Genomic DNA, 17698 nt, shown 5'->3' with positions numbered 1-17698 from the left:
TAGAGCCAACCATCAGACTGAGCTCAGGGATCCTGATGGGGGAGCTGACAGAAAGACTGGAGGAGCAGATGGGGATTACAAACTGATTTTAAGAACAACATAGGCTGACCTCATCACCTGGTTCTTCCAAAGTATAGACCACCAACCAAGGAGTATACCTGGAGGGATCCATGGCTCCAGATACAAATGTAGCAGAAGATGGCCTTACCTGACAGCAACTGGAGGGGAGGCCCTTGGTCCCAAGGAGGTTTGATGCCCCAGTACAGGGGGAGAGTGGAATGGTGGAGCGGGAGAGTGTGAGTGGATGGGTGCCTCTCATACAGGCAAAGGGGGCAAGGTGGATATGGGATGGGGGGTTGGTGGAAGGGTAACCTGGAAGTGGAATATCATTTAAGATGTAAACAAATGGAATGATTAATAAAAACGAAAAAGAAAAAAGAAAACTATAAAAACAATGTGTAAAAATAATTCTAAATTATAAAATTATAAGACTACCAAAATATTGAAGAATAATACATAAAAGCTTACTTACTATTTGTGTAATAATATAAATTTAAACTTATGTACTAATACTTTTTTCACAAATGCATTTATACATATGTAAATGCTTAGAGAAGTTTTTATGGCTATTCCTTAATTATATGTATAAGAGATTATGTTTGGAGATAGGAGATGAGGAAGAACTTAAAACATTTCAATATTAATTTTTTAATGAAAACAATGTATTATTATTTCTTTTTGAATTTTGTGCAATGTGTCTTGGTCATACTCATCCCAACTCTTCTTACATCTTTGCCTCTCCCCAACCACCCATATTTTTGTCCTCTTTTTTAAAAGCATTTTGTGCTGCCTATATGCATGTGGATATGTGGTCTTTCAGTAAATCATGGGTAACTTTAGGTTTAAAATAAAGGTTTAATTGTATAGTAGTCAAATAAGTTAAAATAAATTTGAAAAACACAGAAATAGAATAGAAGTGCAGTTTCATTTTAATCCCAGGAGTGGAATATGGAATTGCTTCAGATTGTCCACAGCAGTTGACTATGATTTGCCTCATGCTATAGCAGAGGCATGACTTTGAAATCTACAGATAGTTTCTGCGATTGTGTGATGTTTGGAACTTTGGGGATTTTTCAGAGAGTATATAAATGCTAGGACCCTGAAAGGCAGTTTGAGTTGTTGGTTGGTTGCTGTTGGTTGTGGTTGGTTGCAGTTTGTTAAGTAACAAAGAAATGAGGATAAATTAGATATACTGATGACAAAGGTCAGACTTGCCCTAAGGAATTCAAGACCTGTAATCAGCAGGAAGTGGTCTAGTGAAAATGTTGCTACCATATAGTCTATCCTTTTTTCTCTCCTATCTAGTGTTAGAGTGTTTTAAAGGTAGAAAAAAAAGGGGGGGGGGTGAGAAGGGTGGAAGAAAGAAAACCAACGAAGTAGCTGGCTACAATAAACAGGAATAAAATAAAGAATCCAATTAAAATAGGCACATAGAACTAAGCAGGAAGCTCTCAAAAGAAGAAACACAGATGGCCAAGAAATAATTTTTAAATGTTTAACAACTTAGACATCAGAGAAATACAAATTAAAGCTATATTGAGTGTGCAGTCCACGTTGGACGCCAAATGTGCAGTCCACGTTGGACTCTAAATGTGCAGTCCACGTTGAACGCTAAATGTGTGGTTCTGCCTGCAGAACCACTGTGGATCCGAACTGGAGAACGAGAACTCCTGAAAAAGAACAGGGCTGCGAAAGGAAACATGGGGCCTTGGCAAAATGTCAGATCAAAGCCCGAATCTTTATTGTCAGGACTGGCTTAAATACAAGGAAGAGTTCCCAGCATTCCCCTGAGTCCTTAAAAGTTGCCACGGCATTCTCGCGATAATGGGCAGTCCTGGCAGTGGCGGGCAGGTGCTGTGATGGCAGGCAGGTCCAAGCAGCAGTGGGCGGTCCAGGCGACGGTGGGCGTTGACAGTGGGCGGTTCGAGGACGCTGTCCAGATCCAGGGTTCCAGGAAGAAACTCCCAACCTGTCTGCAAGAGGCGGAACACAAGGCTTAGAGGGAGGAGCCAACAATTGAGATTTCATCTTTCTCTAGTCTGAATAGATAATAATAATAAAAATAATAACAATAATAGTAATAGACATAAATTGTTGTTGTGGATATGAGGAAAGGGATTACTTATTTGCTATTAGTAACATCACAAACTTGGTAGAGACAACAAGAAAATCAGTTTGCAGTGTCCTCAAAAAACTTGGAAGAATTTTGTCACATAATTCAGCTATCACATTCCTGGGCATATACCTAAAAGATTTATCATATATTGGAAATTTATTCTTCTATGTTCATAGCTACTCTATTCACAATATCCAAGATATGGAAACAGTCTAGATGGCTGTCAAATGATGAATGGGGTAATGAAAATGGAATTTTATTAGGCTGTGAAGAAAATGAAATTAGGAGTCTTGAAAATAAAGAGTGCAGAAAATATGCATTCTGAGTGAACTATCTAAACCTAGAAATACAAACACAACAGGGTCTTTTTCATATGCATATTAGAGCTTTGAAATTTTAGATATATACTAATTTTACTACCTATAAAAGTCAGACAACTAGCAATGCTCCATGGGAGGGATTTTAAGGGAAGAAAAAGATAGATTACCACAGGGACCCACAACTGGTCTACATGCACAGACAAAGAAAATATAAAATTGTCAACCTGAAATGAGACATATGTATCGCATCCACCCTCTCAAGATTCAGTTATTAGTCTGAGAGAAGGGAAAGAAAGATTTCAAGAGCAAGTAACAGTGTGGATCCATGCAGAAAGTAGTGTTTTTCTGAATATGATAAGGCTGTTACACAAACACAATTACAGAATTTATAAATGCTTACACAATACCTTCACAAGACCAAGCCATACACAATCTCTGCCTGACTGGAGAAATGGAGTCATAACTAAGGAGCTATTGATAAGTGGTGGCTGCTGGATGAGAGCAAGTCAGTTTTCTTCTGTGATATGGCTCCTGTACTCTGGATGATGCATATAACTGTGCCCACATTGGCATTTCTAAGAGGACTTAGTTTAATTCAGAGATGTAAACAATAAAACACATGAAATTAAAAGAGAAACTGGTGGAGGGCATAAGTGATGAGTTGGATAGGTGGCACTATGGGATGGATTTGATCAAAAATCTTAATATTTATAAAATTCTCAAACAATAAAAAATAACATTTCATATATGTTTATGATATCTTAGTCATACGCATCACTCTCTCCCTCTCTTCAGATCCCCTTGCCACTCCAATATATTGCACACTTCTAATTATTGTTAGTATTTTACAGATCTCTGAGTTAAAATAATACTTCCCATATGCAAGTGAGGATGGAATAATTCATTAAAGCATGTGTAATTTAAATTTTTTGTCCCTTAAAAAAAGTATCTCTCCATTCTTCAAATAAATTGATATTAGTTCCTCAAGTACAGGTAGAACACCAAGAACACCTTCCCTTCCATACTTGAATTTTTCACACTCTTTATCTTGAGATCTCCTGTGGTGAACTGCAGGTTCAGTTCACATGGGTAACATCCATGTCCTGTCTAGCAGCTATGATTTAACTGAATTACTTCTCATTTTCTGGTTCTTACAGTTTTTCTGCTCCTACTTCTATGATGTTCCCTGAGCCTTAGAGTGTTGATATGCATATTGACATGATATTCTCTGAATGGCTAAGGACTCAAACTCACTTATTTTCAGCATTTTAAAAAGCCATGAGCTTTACATTAAGCACTGTTCTCTGCTATTAGAAGTCTCTGACAAAGGTTGGGAGCAGCATAAATGGCTATAAACACCCATATTTTGAAGGGAGTTTGACAATATGATAGTCTAACAACAAAACATTAATAAGCTGTCACATAGAGTCTGTGGCTTTCACAACCCTGTTTTCTAATCATGTTTAAATTACCATACATGAATTCCTTCCTTTTTAGTCAGGCCTAAAAATCCAGTAGAGACCTGGGTTGCTTCCATATACTCATATGTCACCATTTGACCTACAGCACATCTTGACTCACAGGTCATCATTGTACCATCTAGCACTCAGAAAGACTCTTGAAATATTTTATCCTCCAATAATTTCACTATGAAGGCTAGCTAGTAGGGACAGAGTTTTCTTGTCACTTCAAGAAGTATTTCTCTTGTATCCTGCAGCCAAGTTAGTGGTGTCTCCAGGAGTAGGATTTTACTCTTTAGTTTTGATGTGCATCAGTACCAGTGCTGACAACCTCTATTGTTTTGACATTCTCACTTACCAATAACTCATAGGATGGTAACCTGTGGTGGGCACTGAAAATTTTATTTATTTTATACTGAGCCCATGAAACGTAACCAATGTTTTCTGGAAGCTTCATTATTAACCCAAGCAGACTAACTCTATTTAACCTATATTTTTAAATTGTGCTTTAGTTAGCTTAGAGGGTGGCTTAACCAGAATTAAGGATATATAAAGAAGTCCTATGAAATCCCAGTAGTTGATAAACTAATTTATTTTTCAAGGGTCGGTGCTGAAGGTTGAACCAAGATTCTCATTATTGAGCCTCATAAATAATAGGTAAGTGTTCTACTACTGAGACACACACAGACTTCTTACAGTATAAAGTTTATTGCCTTATAGGATTATAGGATAGGGTGAACTTTTTTTCCCATGATGTTCTAGCTGAGTAAGTTGACTATAAGCAATTTTACTTATCAGTAATAATTGGAAGTTGAAACTTTTCATTAATACTCCTTCACTTCAGTTTGTCTTGACTGTATTTTTCTATAATAATTTAGGTTATTCATAGTTCTATTTCTTATAAATAATAGTTGAACTCACTGGAGATTAGTTTGTTAAGAATTTACTAACCAGTCAATGTGTATCATAAATATTGGTTTAGAGACAGATAACATGACCAAAAAGTCTACTAAAATATAAAGTTTTTCTTTGAACAATTGAGAAAGACACTTTCTATATATGGACCAAAACATGTGTAGATATAAGACTCTTGTCACACACAGATGTCACTCAATAGAGGAATGGATACAGAAACTGTGGTACATTTACACAATGGGGTACTACTCAGCTATTAAATACATTGAACTTATGAAATTATTGGGCAAATGAATGTATCTGGAGGATATCATCCTTAGTGAGGTAACCCAATCACAAAAGAAGTCACTAGATATGCACTCACTGATAAGCAGATATTAGCCCAGAAACTTAGAATACCCAAGATACATTTTGAAAAACACAAGAAAACCAAGAAGGATGACCATCGTGTGGATACTTCATTCCTCCTTAGAATAAGGAACAAAATACCCATGAAAGGATATAAGTACAGAGACAAAATTTAGAGCTAAGATGAAAGGATGGACTATCCAGAGACTACCCCATCTGGGAATCCATCCCATCATCAGCCACCAAACCCAGATACTAATGCACATGCCAGCAAGATTCTACTGAAGGGACCCTGATATAGTGGCTTCTTGTGAGGCTATGCCAGTGCCTGGCAAACACAGAAGTGAATGCTCACAGTCAGCTATTGGATGGGACACAGGCCCAATGGAGGAGCTAGAGAAAGTACCCAAGGAGTTGTAGGGGGCTGCAACCCTGTAGGTGCAACAATAATATGAACTAACCAGTACCCCCTGAGCTCGTGTCTCTAACTGCATATGTAGCAGAAGGTGGCCTAATCAGCCATCATTGGGAAGAGAGGCCCCTTGTTCTTGTAAACTTTATATGACCCAATACACGGGAAAGCCAGGGCAAAGTAGTGGGAGTGGGTGGGTAGGGGAGCAGGGGCGGGGGAGGTATAGGGAACTTTTGGGGTAGCATTTGAAATGTAAATAAAGAAAATAAAAATAATAATAATAAAAGAAAATGCAGAAATACTTTAACTTTGACAACATTAACTGTTCTAGCCTAAATGATTATTGTTTTCTATCACATGGGCATTTTCAAAAGACACTAAACCTGTGTCAAAGAGGTTTTTTTGTGTCTGAATCTATAAAAATGTTCACAAAGTTGAAAATAAAAGACTCTTGTCACTAGGGATGTCCCTTGAAAGATGCCTAAGAATAAATTTTTAAAAAGAGAAAATAAACTGGAAAACACTGAGTCTTGATAATATATCTTAAATACTTATATTCAAACATGAAGCCATATTTCCTTGAGTACTTCTGTTACTTTTTCAACAAACAATTGCTGAATTCTTGACTCTAAATTTTATTAATTTTATTTGTTAGTATTATGTATGCATTTTATTTTAAAATGTTATTTACTTAATGTGTATATGTGTGTGTGTGTGTCTCTCTCTCTCTCTCTCTCTCTCTCTCTCTCTCTCTCTCTGTGTGTGTGTGTGTGTGTGTGTGTACTTGCATACTATGGTGTATGTCTGCTCTACCACTATAGGTCTTATGGATAAAATTGAGTTCATCAGCAATTGAAACAAGTGACTCTAATGGCTGACCTAGCTACCTCTATGTCCTGAGTGCCTGTTTTGTTACAAAGATATATGTTTGGGGAAGTTAGGCTTCTTTTAAAAGGTGTGTCTAAAAGTTAGGAGCTGAGATGAAAGGATCGACCATCTAGAAACTTCCCCCCAGGGGTCTATCCCATAATCAGCCACCAAACACCAGACACTATTGCACATCCCAGCAAGATTCTGCTGAAGGGACCCCGATACAGCTGTCTCTTGTGAGGCTATGCCAGTGCCTGACAAATACAAACGTGGATACTCAAAGTCAGTTATTGGATGGAACACAGGGCCCCCAATGGAGGAGCTAGAAAAAGTACCCTAGAAGCTGAAGGGGTCTTCAACCCTATATGTGGAACAACAATATGAACTAACCAGTACCCCCAGAGCTTGTATCTCTAGCTGCACATGTAGCAGAAGATGGTCTAGTCAGTCTTAATTGGGAAGAGATGCCCCTTGGTCTTGCAAACTATATATGCCCCAGTACATGGGAACACCAGGGCCAAGATATGGGGGTGGTTAGGTAGGGGAGCAGGGGGGAGGGGATAGGGGACTTTGGGAATAGCATTTGAAATGTAAATGAAGTAAATACCTAATAAAAATTGAAAAAAAAAAGATTAAGTGCATCAAAAGGTGTGTTTTGTAACAGGCACTGATTTGTGCATAAGAACACTAATGTAAACAAGGTAGGCATAGCGCTCTCTCTCTCTCTCTCTCTCTCTCTCTCTCTCTCTCTCTCTCTCTTTTTTAACAACTATAAGTCTGTTTCTCTCACGTGAACTGAAAAAGTCCTGGTCAGTACAAGGAGGATAAGGGAGTTTTCAGGATTGAAATGTCATGATATATGTTTACTAACAATGCTAGCATATAGTACCTCCTAATCCATGGTTTTATGGCTCTGGATCTACACCTCTTGCAATATTCTCAAGTGATTGCTATAAATATTATCTTATTTCTCATAAATACATATTCTTTCTTGCATTTTTCTACACCCATATTCCATAAGTGACCCTTAACAATATGTCATTTCAAAATATCTAGGGAAGTGACACCACAGGCAAAGAACTGAGGAAGGAATACTCAAACTCTGACACTTCTAGAAGATTTTGTTCAAAACACACTTCAGGCAGAGTAGATAATTGCTGTCTTAAGGTGATATATAGTTGTAGATTTCTTGTGATAAGCATTGATTCACATTCACACTATTTCTATTTGAAGACTGCCACTTAAGTTTACTATAATTATAGTAAACCTCTAAATTTCAGTTTCTTGGCATGAAAAACAAGAATGAACGTTTTCGTAAGCCCTAGGGTGGTTACAAATACTAAGTGAGTGAAAATATTTAAACCGTTTTTAAGAGTGTGTTGGTAATAAAGTGCTTAGAAGATGTTATTGTTCATGACGCTTTTCAAGAACCTTGGAGTAGAACATTTGAAAAAGCTTTTAATGTGGTTTGCTCTCCCATAATAATGCTATTGCTTACAGATATAACTACTGTGCAGCAAGATACATCAAAGCATCTCCAAATCCGTGCATTCCACTTCTTTTTGAGCTGCAGTATGACTTTTTTTCTTCAGTATTTTTCCTATGTCCCTGATCTGTCCTCACATCTTATGTAACATACTCTCACACACTCTTCAAACATATCTTTCTACACTCTACTACTTCTTCTCATTTGGAAAAAATATCCTCTGACATTACATCCTACTCAGGTTGTAAATGTGTATATTGCTTTCCCTTAATTTTCCCAACAGTCTCTTCTTAGATTTTATTTCTTCATAGTGAAACACACTGTAATTCAGGTAGCACTCTCACTACTATTCTGAGAAAGTTCTAGTACATGTCATCACCTACCTCTTTAATGTTAGAGTTGGAAATCTCTGCAGAAAACTTATATATTTGGACCTTGAATTTGAGTCTGTTTACTGCTCTTCTGGCTTTGGGCAAACTTACCTTACATACTTTTCCTCTCTTGTTACTCCTTTTCTATGTCTTCTGTTTGTAAATTTCTTTTAATGTACCCAAAACATTATTGTGTCTAGAGGTTTTACCACTCTATCCACTTAGTTTACACATAGCCTGAATATTCTCATCCACTTCTAACAATTTGTTTACATCAGTGATTAAGCAAGCATTCAAGTTCTAAATTAAAACTGCTGAGTTTAAATGGATTCTCTGCCATTTGTAATATGAGTTAATGTCTTCCAACCTTTAGTTTCCATATTAGTAAACAGAGTACTGATACACTTACTAAATAATAAGGTCTCTGTGAGGATTAAGTGAGAAATATTTAGAAATGCTAAAAATATAATAACTTCGAGTCAGTTTAATACTATATCCACTTAGCAGAATTATACTAATAGGTTGTCCTATAAGGACTATGACCTATCTAGCCATAGGTTTTTGACCCCAATTTCTATAGCAGACAACAAGTTTCATCCTCTAGACAAGGCCTTAAATTCGATCAAACTATAGTTGGCTTTATCCATGACATCTCTACATGTACTTCACCAGTGGGTATCTCTTTCATACACACACACACACACACACACACACACACACACACACACACACACACACATATATATATATGCCACACATGCATGAGTGCATGACTGAATCCCATAAAACCAGATGAAGGCAACATATCTCCTGGAGCTTGAGTTACAGATAGTTGTTAGCTGCCATGTAGGGGTTAGGAATCAAAACAAGGAACTCTGAAAGACTGTTTAACTGCTGAACCATCTCTCAGAAATGAGGGCTGGATAATATCAGCAAAAAGTTTCTTAATCTAGTACCATGCATAGCTCCTGTCAGTACAATAAAAGCCAACCAGTACAGATAAACCTTACATCTGAATGCTACCTTGACATCCCAATATTCTATTACCCAAGCATATTGTATCTTTACCAATACATACTTATCATCATGTTCTGCAGGGTAACCAACAGTAATGACAATAGTCTGGGTCACAGATCAGTAGTATAAAGCAGATCCTCAACAAGATCAGCAATGCAAATGTCTCCAAATGTGGGAAAGGTATATCCATAGAGATACAAAAAGTATGCAGAACACCAAATAAGCAAGTCAAAAAGGTAAAATACCTATAGCATGTCGTGGTTAAAATATTAAATATACAGGAATAAAAGAGTATCAAATTCTACAAGAAGAAAAAAAAAGAAAATGGCCATCTTACCAAAAGCAATCTACAGAGTCATATCAAAATTCCAACAGAATATGTTATAAACCTTGAAAGAGCAGTTATCAACTTCATATGAAAAAAAACCAAAAACAGGATAACCAAACAATAAAATATCTTCAGGAGGAATCATCATCTCTGACTTCAGGTGGACCAATGGAATCAAATCAAAGACCCACACACCTATGGACACTTGGTTTTTTTTTTTTTTTTATAAAGAAGCCAAAGCCATACAATGGGGAAAAAAAAGAAAGCATCTTCAACAAATAGTGCTAGTGTAACCTGATGTCTACATGTAGAAGAATACAAATAGATTCATATTCACTAACCTACACAAAACTCAAGTCCAAGTGGATCAAAAACCTCAACGTAAATCCGAATCCACTAAATTACATAGAAGAGAAAATGGGAAATAGCCTTGAATGCATTGGTATAGGAGACAAGTTCCTGAACAGAACACCAACAGCTCAGGCTCTAAGATCAACAATTGATAAATGGGACCTCATAAAACTGAAAAGCTTCTGTAAGGTAAAGGACACTGTGAACAATACAAAACTGCCTATAGATTGGTAAAGGATCTTCACCAACCCTAAACCTGACAGAGGGCTAAGATCCAAAATGTCTCAAATGGCTGAAAAACACTTAAACTGTTCAATGTCCTTACTCATCAAAAAAAATGCAAATCAAAATGACTCTGAGATTCCATCTTACACACATCAGACTGGTTAAGATAAAAAACTCAAAGAACAGCACATGCTGGCAAAGTTGTGGAGCAAAGGGAACACTCTTCCACTGCTGCTTGGCGTGCAAACTTGTACAACAAGTATGAAAATCAATGTTGTGGTTTCTCAGAAAATTGGGAGTAGTTCTACCTCAAGAACCAGGTACACCACTACTGGGCATATACCCAAAAGCTGTTCTACCATTCCACCAAGACACTTGCTCTACTATGTTCATAGTAGCTTTATTCACAATGTTAGAAACTGGAACTGACCTACATGTCCCTCAACTGAATTATGGACAAAGAAAATGTGTTTCATTTATACAGTGGAATATTAGTCACCCCTTAAAAACAAGGAAATTATGAATTTTGAATTTTGCAGTAAAATAGATGGAACTAGAAAATATCATGCTGAATGAGGTAGCCCAGACCCAAAAGGACTTTGCGTGGTATGTACTCATAAGTGAACATTAGTCATAAACTACAGGATTATCACACTATTATCAACTGGCCCAAAGAAGTCAAATAACAATAAAGATCGGAGGGAGAATGGCTGAATCATTCTCAGGAGCTGAAACAAAATAATATTGTAGGATAACTGAAAAAGGGAACTGGATGGAATAGGAAATGGGGAGGGAAATAGGGTGGGCATGGAAAGATCGTATGGAGGGAGAGATAAGAAAAATGAGCAGTGGGGTTGGGCTCTCTAGGACATGCCAGAGACCTGGGACCGGGGATGTCCCAAAGGGTCTATGGGAGCAACTCTAGCTAATGCTACTGCTAGCAGCAGGGAATATGAATTCTGAAGTGGCCACTTTCTGTATCGAAGCAGGACACCCAGTGGAGGGGAAGCAGAACAATTCAGTGAGAAGACAAAAGAAGCCAGTTTGAATCAGTCAACTTGGAGAGGACTTTGATCCAGAACAACTGAATTGAACCAGACAGAGTTCAGAAAGATCTACAAAGGGTAAGGTATTCCTAAGTAAGCCTCGAAGAGGACAATTACAGCTGATGAATAAAAGTTACATTAATAACAACCCACAAACCCAGAGAGGCTAAGTAACAAGAAAGGGTCAAGGGATTATGCATGGATCTCCCTAGGACAGGGGAAATAGAATAGATTTTGTAGTTGGACTGGAGACTCATAGGGATGGGAACAGAAGGGATCAGGCAGAGTGGGAGCAGACATAGAGGGAGAGAGTATTGGGAGAAATGACTGACTGGAATCGGGGAGCACTTTGGGAATGATGTAGAAACCTAAAGCAATGGAAACTCCCTGGAATTTATGAGATAGTGATTCTAGCAAAGTTTCCTTGTAATGAGATTCACTATATGAGTATGGCATGAACTGACCATCTTCCATAACAAGTCAAGACTCCAAGCAGTGGGACTGAGACATCAACAAAGCCACAAAACTTCAACCTACAATTTGTCCTGCCTGCAATACCTGCTGGAGAAATGGTGGCACAGAAATTGTGGGGGTATCCAACCCATGATTGGTTCAACTTATAGCCCATGCTACTAGGAGTCCACTCTTCACACTGCCTGGATGGCCAGGAACCAGAGGTAGGACCACCCCAAGACCCAGGATAGAACCAACCATGACTGGCCCACACACACAGAGAGAGAGAGAGAGAGAGAGAGAGAGAGAGAGAGAGAGAGAGAGAGAGAGAGAGAGAGAGAGATAGATTCTAAAAATATTCTTTCCACCCAGTTTCTCCTAGCCTTCCCCCTTCCCATCCACTCCTCCTTTCTGTCCCCACAGAAAAGAGAAGGTCTCCCAGAGATATTAACTAAACAGGGCATATCAAGTTGCAATAAGACTAGGCACCTCCCCTCATATAAAAGCAGGACAAGGCAACCCTGTAGGAGGAAAGGGTGCCAAAAGCAATCAAAAGAGTCAAAGACAGCCCCTACTCCCTGTCTTAGGAGTCCCACAAGAACATCAAACTACACAACCATAACATATATGCAGAGGGCTTAAGTCAGACCAATGTAGGTTCCCTGATTATTGATTCTATCTCAGTGAGAACCTATGAGCCCAGGTTAGTTGAATTTATGAGTTTTCTTGTGTCCCTGAACCCTCTGGCTCCTACAGTCCTCCATCCCCTTCTTCTGCAGGAATCACTAAGCTCTATCTAACTTTTTTTGTAGTCTCTGCACATTTGTTTCTATCTGTTGCTTGATGGAGCTTCTCTGATGATACTTATGTATCATTAGGAATCATTTCATTGACTTTTTTTCTTTGATCCAGTGAGTCTTTGGGTCATCTGGCCTCTGGTTTCTGGTCCTCCACACAGTGTCATGGGTGGGTTCCTTCTTGTGACATGGGTCTCAAGCTGCACCAATCATTGTCTATCCACTCCTACAATTTCTGTGCCACCTTTAACCCAGCACATCATGTTTCAGGACAAATAGCAGGTCTAAGGTTTTGCAGCTGGGTTAGTGTTCCAATCCCTCTACTGGAAAGCTTGCCTGGTTATAGGAGATAGATGGTTCATTTACACTACTCCTGGAAATATACCAAAAAGATTTTCCATCCCTCCACAAAGACACATGCTCAACTATATTCATAGCAGCTTCATTTTTTTCATAGTAGCTAGAAACTGGGAACAACCTACATGTCCCTCAACTGAATAATGAATAAAGAATATGTGGTACATTTACACAATGGAATATTATTAAGCTGTTAACAAAACCAAAGACATCATGAAATTTGCAGGCAAATAAGTGGAACTAGAAAAAAATCATAATGAATCAGGGAGCCCAGACCCAGAAAGGCAAATATGGTATGCACTCAATTAAAGTGGATATTAACTAAAAACTAAAGCATAAGTCTGCTACAGTCCATAGGCCTAGAGAAGCTAAGTAACAAGGAGGGCTTAAGACAGAATGTTGAGGAAAATATTAAATATGAACCCATCAACTCTCTGCGCTCCTACTTCTCTCAACCTGCGAACTCCCTGGCTGGGCCAGTCCTGCAGGCTTCCCAAGCTCCTGCCTCTGGCAGCTCTCTCCAGCTAACCCCCCACCCCACCCCACCCCCACAGCATCTGGCTCACTTGTCCCTGGAGCTGCTAGTTCCCTCTTCACCATAGACCCCTGTAATTGGTCCCACATTCCAGTCATCAAGTAAATCAAAACTCTTGACGCTTATAGCTTAACAATTACAGTCAGGTTTATGTATCAATAAATTCTCAATTTATAAGATACTAATACAATAATTTCAGAACAAATTGATAATGATAAAAGCTCTATCTCAATTATTCTAACATTATGATATCAATACTACCTGTGGATAGTAAAAGCCATGCTGGTTCATGTCTGTCTCCATCTTGGCCTTCCTCCTGCTCCCCTGAGGTGATCTCTGTCTCTCTAACTCTTAGCTCCACATCCCTTTTCCTTCCAATCACACTCCTCCTGCTGCCCTACTATTTTAGTGATTTTACAGGGACAATCCGGTCACATCAGAACACATGGAATTCCATGGGAAAGAGAAATCGAAGAAATCTCATGGGTGGATTGGACTTGGGTGGAGATGGATACAGGATGGATCAGGTGAGGACAAAGGATGGAGAGATAGAGTACTAGGAGAGACAACTGAAATTGGTGGGGGCAATTCAGGGGTGAGGTAGAAACCTAGTGCAATGGAAACTCCCAGGAATCTATTATGGTGACCCTATATAAGACTCCTAGTAATAGAGGATAAAGACCCAAAGCACGTTCTTACACCTTAGGAATATTTTTGAACGTTCACATCCTTAGACTTTTATACAAGTTCTTAGGCTGTCACTTTGACTATACTCTGTTTTCTTCAGTAGTTTCTCCTGAGCTCTCTTGAGGAACTTCAGTCCTGTCATACAGTGCCAAGTTTCAATTTATTTCTATGACTACTTCATGTCCGTTCTGAAAACTAATACCACCTAGATGACTCATGTATTACAAAGTTCAGCTAGCAGCATAGTGTATATGCTCATATATGAGTGCATCAAGGTGCAGCCTTATGACCTTATTAAATGAGAATTATTTTTAAGTCACATTTTTCATAAACCATGCTTTTATGATTTTTATTTTCAGATCAGGAATTACCATACAAAAAAATAAAAATAAAAAAAAAAAAAAAAACAGAAAAAGGGAGTAAGCCCCAGTGAAGGAGAAATGGATGTAAGAGTTATAGAAACTGAATCAGCTTTGACAGCCTGCTGTAGAGCAATTTCCAGATACTTTTAGGATGAAACATTAGTGAAAGGTAGGCATCTCTTGGATGTTAAACATCCTTATATAAGTGCTACCACAAATAGGTATAGATAGGAAGAAATCAAAGAGAAGAGAACAGGTTTAGCTATAAGAGATTCTTGGATCATTTGTTTGTGCAGTGGCAGAAGTTGTCACCATTGAAAATCGACCATGCCAATTTTGGCCATTGAACTATACTGAAGCCAAGCTGTTTGTGACAACAGAGTGAGGCTTTAATGAATCTGAGTCCACAGAATTAGAAAGAGAGGATCTCAAAATTAACTCGGCCGAAGGGAATTTTATCAGCTCCAAGTAGGAGCTGTGAGACAAGTGGGGGTATAGGAGCTGTGAGGCTTTCAGGAAGCAGCTGAGAGAGAGAGAAGGGATGAAGTCACAGAGGCAGCCTGGAAGGGCTTAATGAAGCCATTGGACTTAACAGGCAGCACCTAGAGGGAAGAAGCAAGGAAACAGGGAGGGTTCCAATAGAGGGAGATGAGCAAATGTCTTTGTAACTAGACTTGCTCATTTAATAAGGTCACAGGGGTTGCAGCAGGTTCCAGGAGTGAGAGAGGATACTTACTGGGTAGGCAAGGAGAGATGGATGCTTGGAGAAGGTAGAGGACATGTAGAATCTGGAACCAAATATGATGGGTGGCAGAAGCCACCAGAAACAAATGATACATACGAGAGTCACATCATTCAGTTTGAAATGTTGAGGCATGTGCATGTCTGAAAGGTAAGTATGGCACCCTCTACTAATGCTACATAGAAAGTTCACACAAGAGTCTTATAAATCTGGAGATAAAATTTGTGTCTTAGCAAAAATTTTAGAATTAAATCAAAACAAAAAGAGCTTAAGAGGAGTATCACTAGTCCCAAATTGGAACAGTCTGTTCCTTGATTTTATTTTGCTTCCTTTCTCTTTCACATAGGTGGCTCTCCTAATATGTAACAAAGACTCTGGAGGAAATCATTACGCAAGCATGGTTGGGTCTCAGGAATGGGAAGCCATATCCCAACTCCAAAGCCAGCTTTAATGAAGTATGACAGCAAAAAACAGCAGTCTAATGAAACTAGTACCTGAAAGACACCTAAAATACACCTGAATTTCTATAAAATTAAGTCAGTAAGCTGAGAGTAAAGAAGGCTTGGAGATTGAAAATGTTTGACCACTGGCTATCTAAAGACAGAGGACACTGTCACAGGGAATTGAGGGACACACCAGACAGAGAGAAGAGTGAGGAGTGTGTGCCTAGTCTGCACCCTGCTGCTGGCTTACTCCTTTTTTTCTTCCCCTCCACTATGCCTAGCTCCATGCTCCCACTTTGCAACAAACTTACAGTTCCATCAACTGTAACTTAAAAGGGAATTTACACAGTGTGAGTTTGGAAGAGGAAACCAGACAAGACCAAACAGGGCTTAGAGTGGAGAAAAGAGATAGATTGAAAATAAGGAATGAAGAATGTCTTTCCATTTCTCTGATTGCTTCCAGAATTTGTAAAGATTCCAAATAATATTGGGATCAAGGGTACCATTAGGATGCCATTTGGAATAGTTGTCTAAGGGATATTGATGCCAAATTGATTACAAAAGCAAATAAATTTGGCGCCAGTCAGGCCAAGTGCCACATTAGAAGGATGGGTGGTTTCTGAAAAGCCACCCAAGGGGGAATGAGAGGGTACAGAAGACACTGTTTCATGTGAGATGGATAAAGGAAAAATGTCACTTCAATCTGTTAGTTGATGGCATCCCAAAGAATCAGGGATGACTGGATGAAGACACACCCTTTTCAATGGATTGTTGCTGTACTCAACTGGTATCAGGGCTTTCAAAGAGAGGAGGCCAGAAGGAGGGGAAGAGAACTGAGCCCTAGGAGAGGGGATCTTATGCAAAGGAAAGGATCAAAAGTTGGCTAGCAATGTTCTGAGGGCCTAGAGGACTATGGCATTATGGTCAGTTTTGATGGGAAGGTCTAAAAAACTACAAGATTGTAGCTCCAAATATGGGGGTGGGGCCAGTCATGACTTTAATCACCATAGCTGTGGATACTTGAGTCTTCTGGAGTACCAGAGAAGTGCCAAATGCTCAAAGGTCACTTCCTCATAATCAGGGAAGTGCTTACACCAAACAAACAGGAAACGTACCTAATGGCTTCTAGTGGATGGAGTGCTGAATGACAAGTGAGTGGGAAGGTGAGTCTGTTGAGGGTAACATAGAGATGAAGGATAGGGTCCAGGAGCAGCTCATACCCTGAAGGGGAGCACAGGCACAAGGAGAGCCTATCCCAGTCACAGCACCAATATTAAATGTCACAACTCTGGGCTGGGGGGGGGGAGGATTTCCCCAATGCAAGTGAGAAGGGAAAAGTATCCTGGCAGTCAGAAACCAAGGAATACAATACTCAAAAACCTCACACAAGAGACCTTTTGGGAAAGAAACACAACCTCAGACAGGAGGCAGTAGGCAAGTGGGCAGGAGACAGGCTTATACAAGGTTGTTTGGTCAGTTTTGTAGGGTGAGTTTTCTAGCAGGGTGATTGGTGGGATTTTGTGTTCTGAGTTTGGGGGAGTGAGCTCAGACCTTTTTAATCCTAAACCACCCGCTTACCTACCCACAGAATTTCATGATAGTTAGCCCACCCAATACCCCTATCACTGTTTTTATTCTCTAAAAAAAAAGCAACAACAAAATAGAAATAAATAATCTTCCCAACTAAGATAAAACATACCCAAACAAAACAGAAGAAAATGAAACATAAAGAGTTCACAGATACACAACAAGCATGGAGTCTGCTTTATGTTAGCTAACTCCTCCAGGGTGTGCAGCCTGCTCTGGAGTGTGGTTGAGAGGAAAATGACTTTTCATTTCCTAGCAGGTCTCACTTGCAAATAATTTCATGGTAAGGGAAGGGACATTGTACCCATTTTTTCTCAGTGCTGGGATTTTCGCTGGTTTGGGATTTTTGCAGGCATTATACATTCTGTCATAGATGCTGTGGATTAATAGGTGTGTCAGTTCTTCTGTGT

This window comes from Mus pahari, chromosome X, assembly GCF_900095145.1.
Source record: "Mus pahari chromosome X, PAHARI_EIJ_v1.1, whole genome shotgun sequence".
In the NCBI taxonomy this organism is placed as follows: Eukaryota; Metazoa; Chordata; class Mammalia; order Rodentia; family Muridae; genus Mus; species Mus pahari.
Note: the sequence above shows the minus strand (reverse complement) of the source record.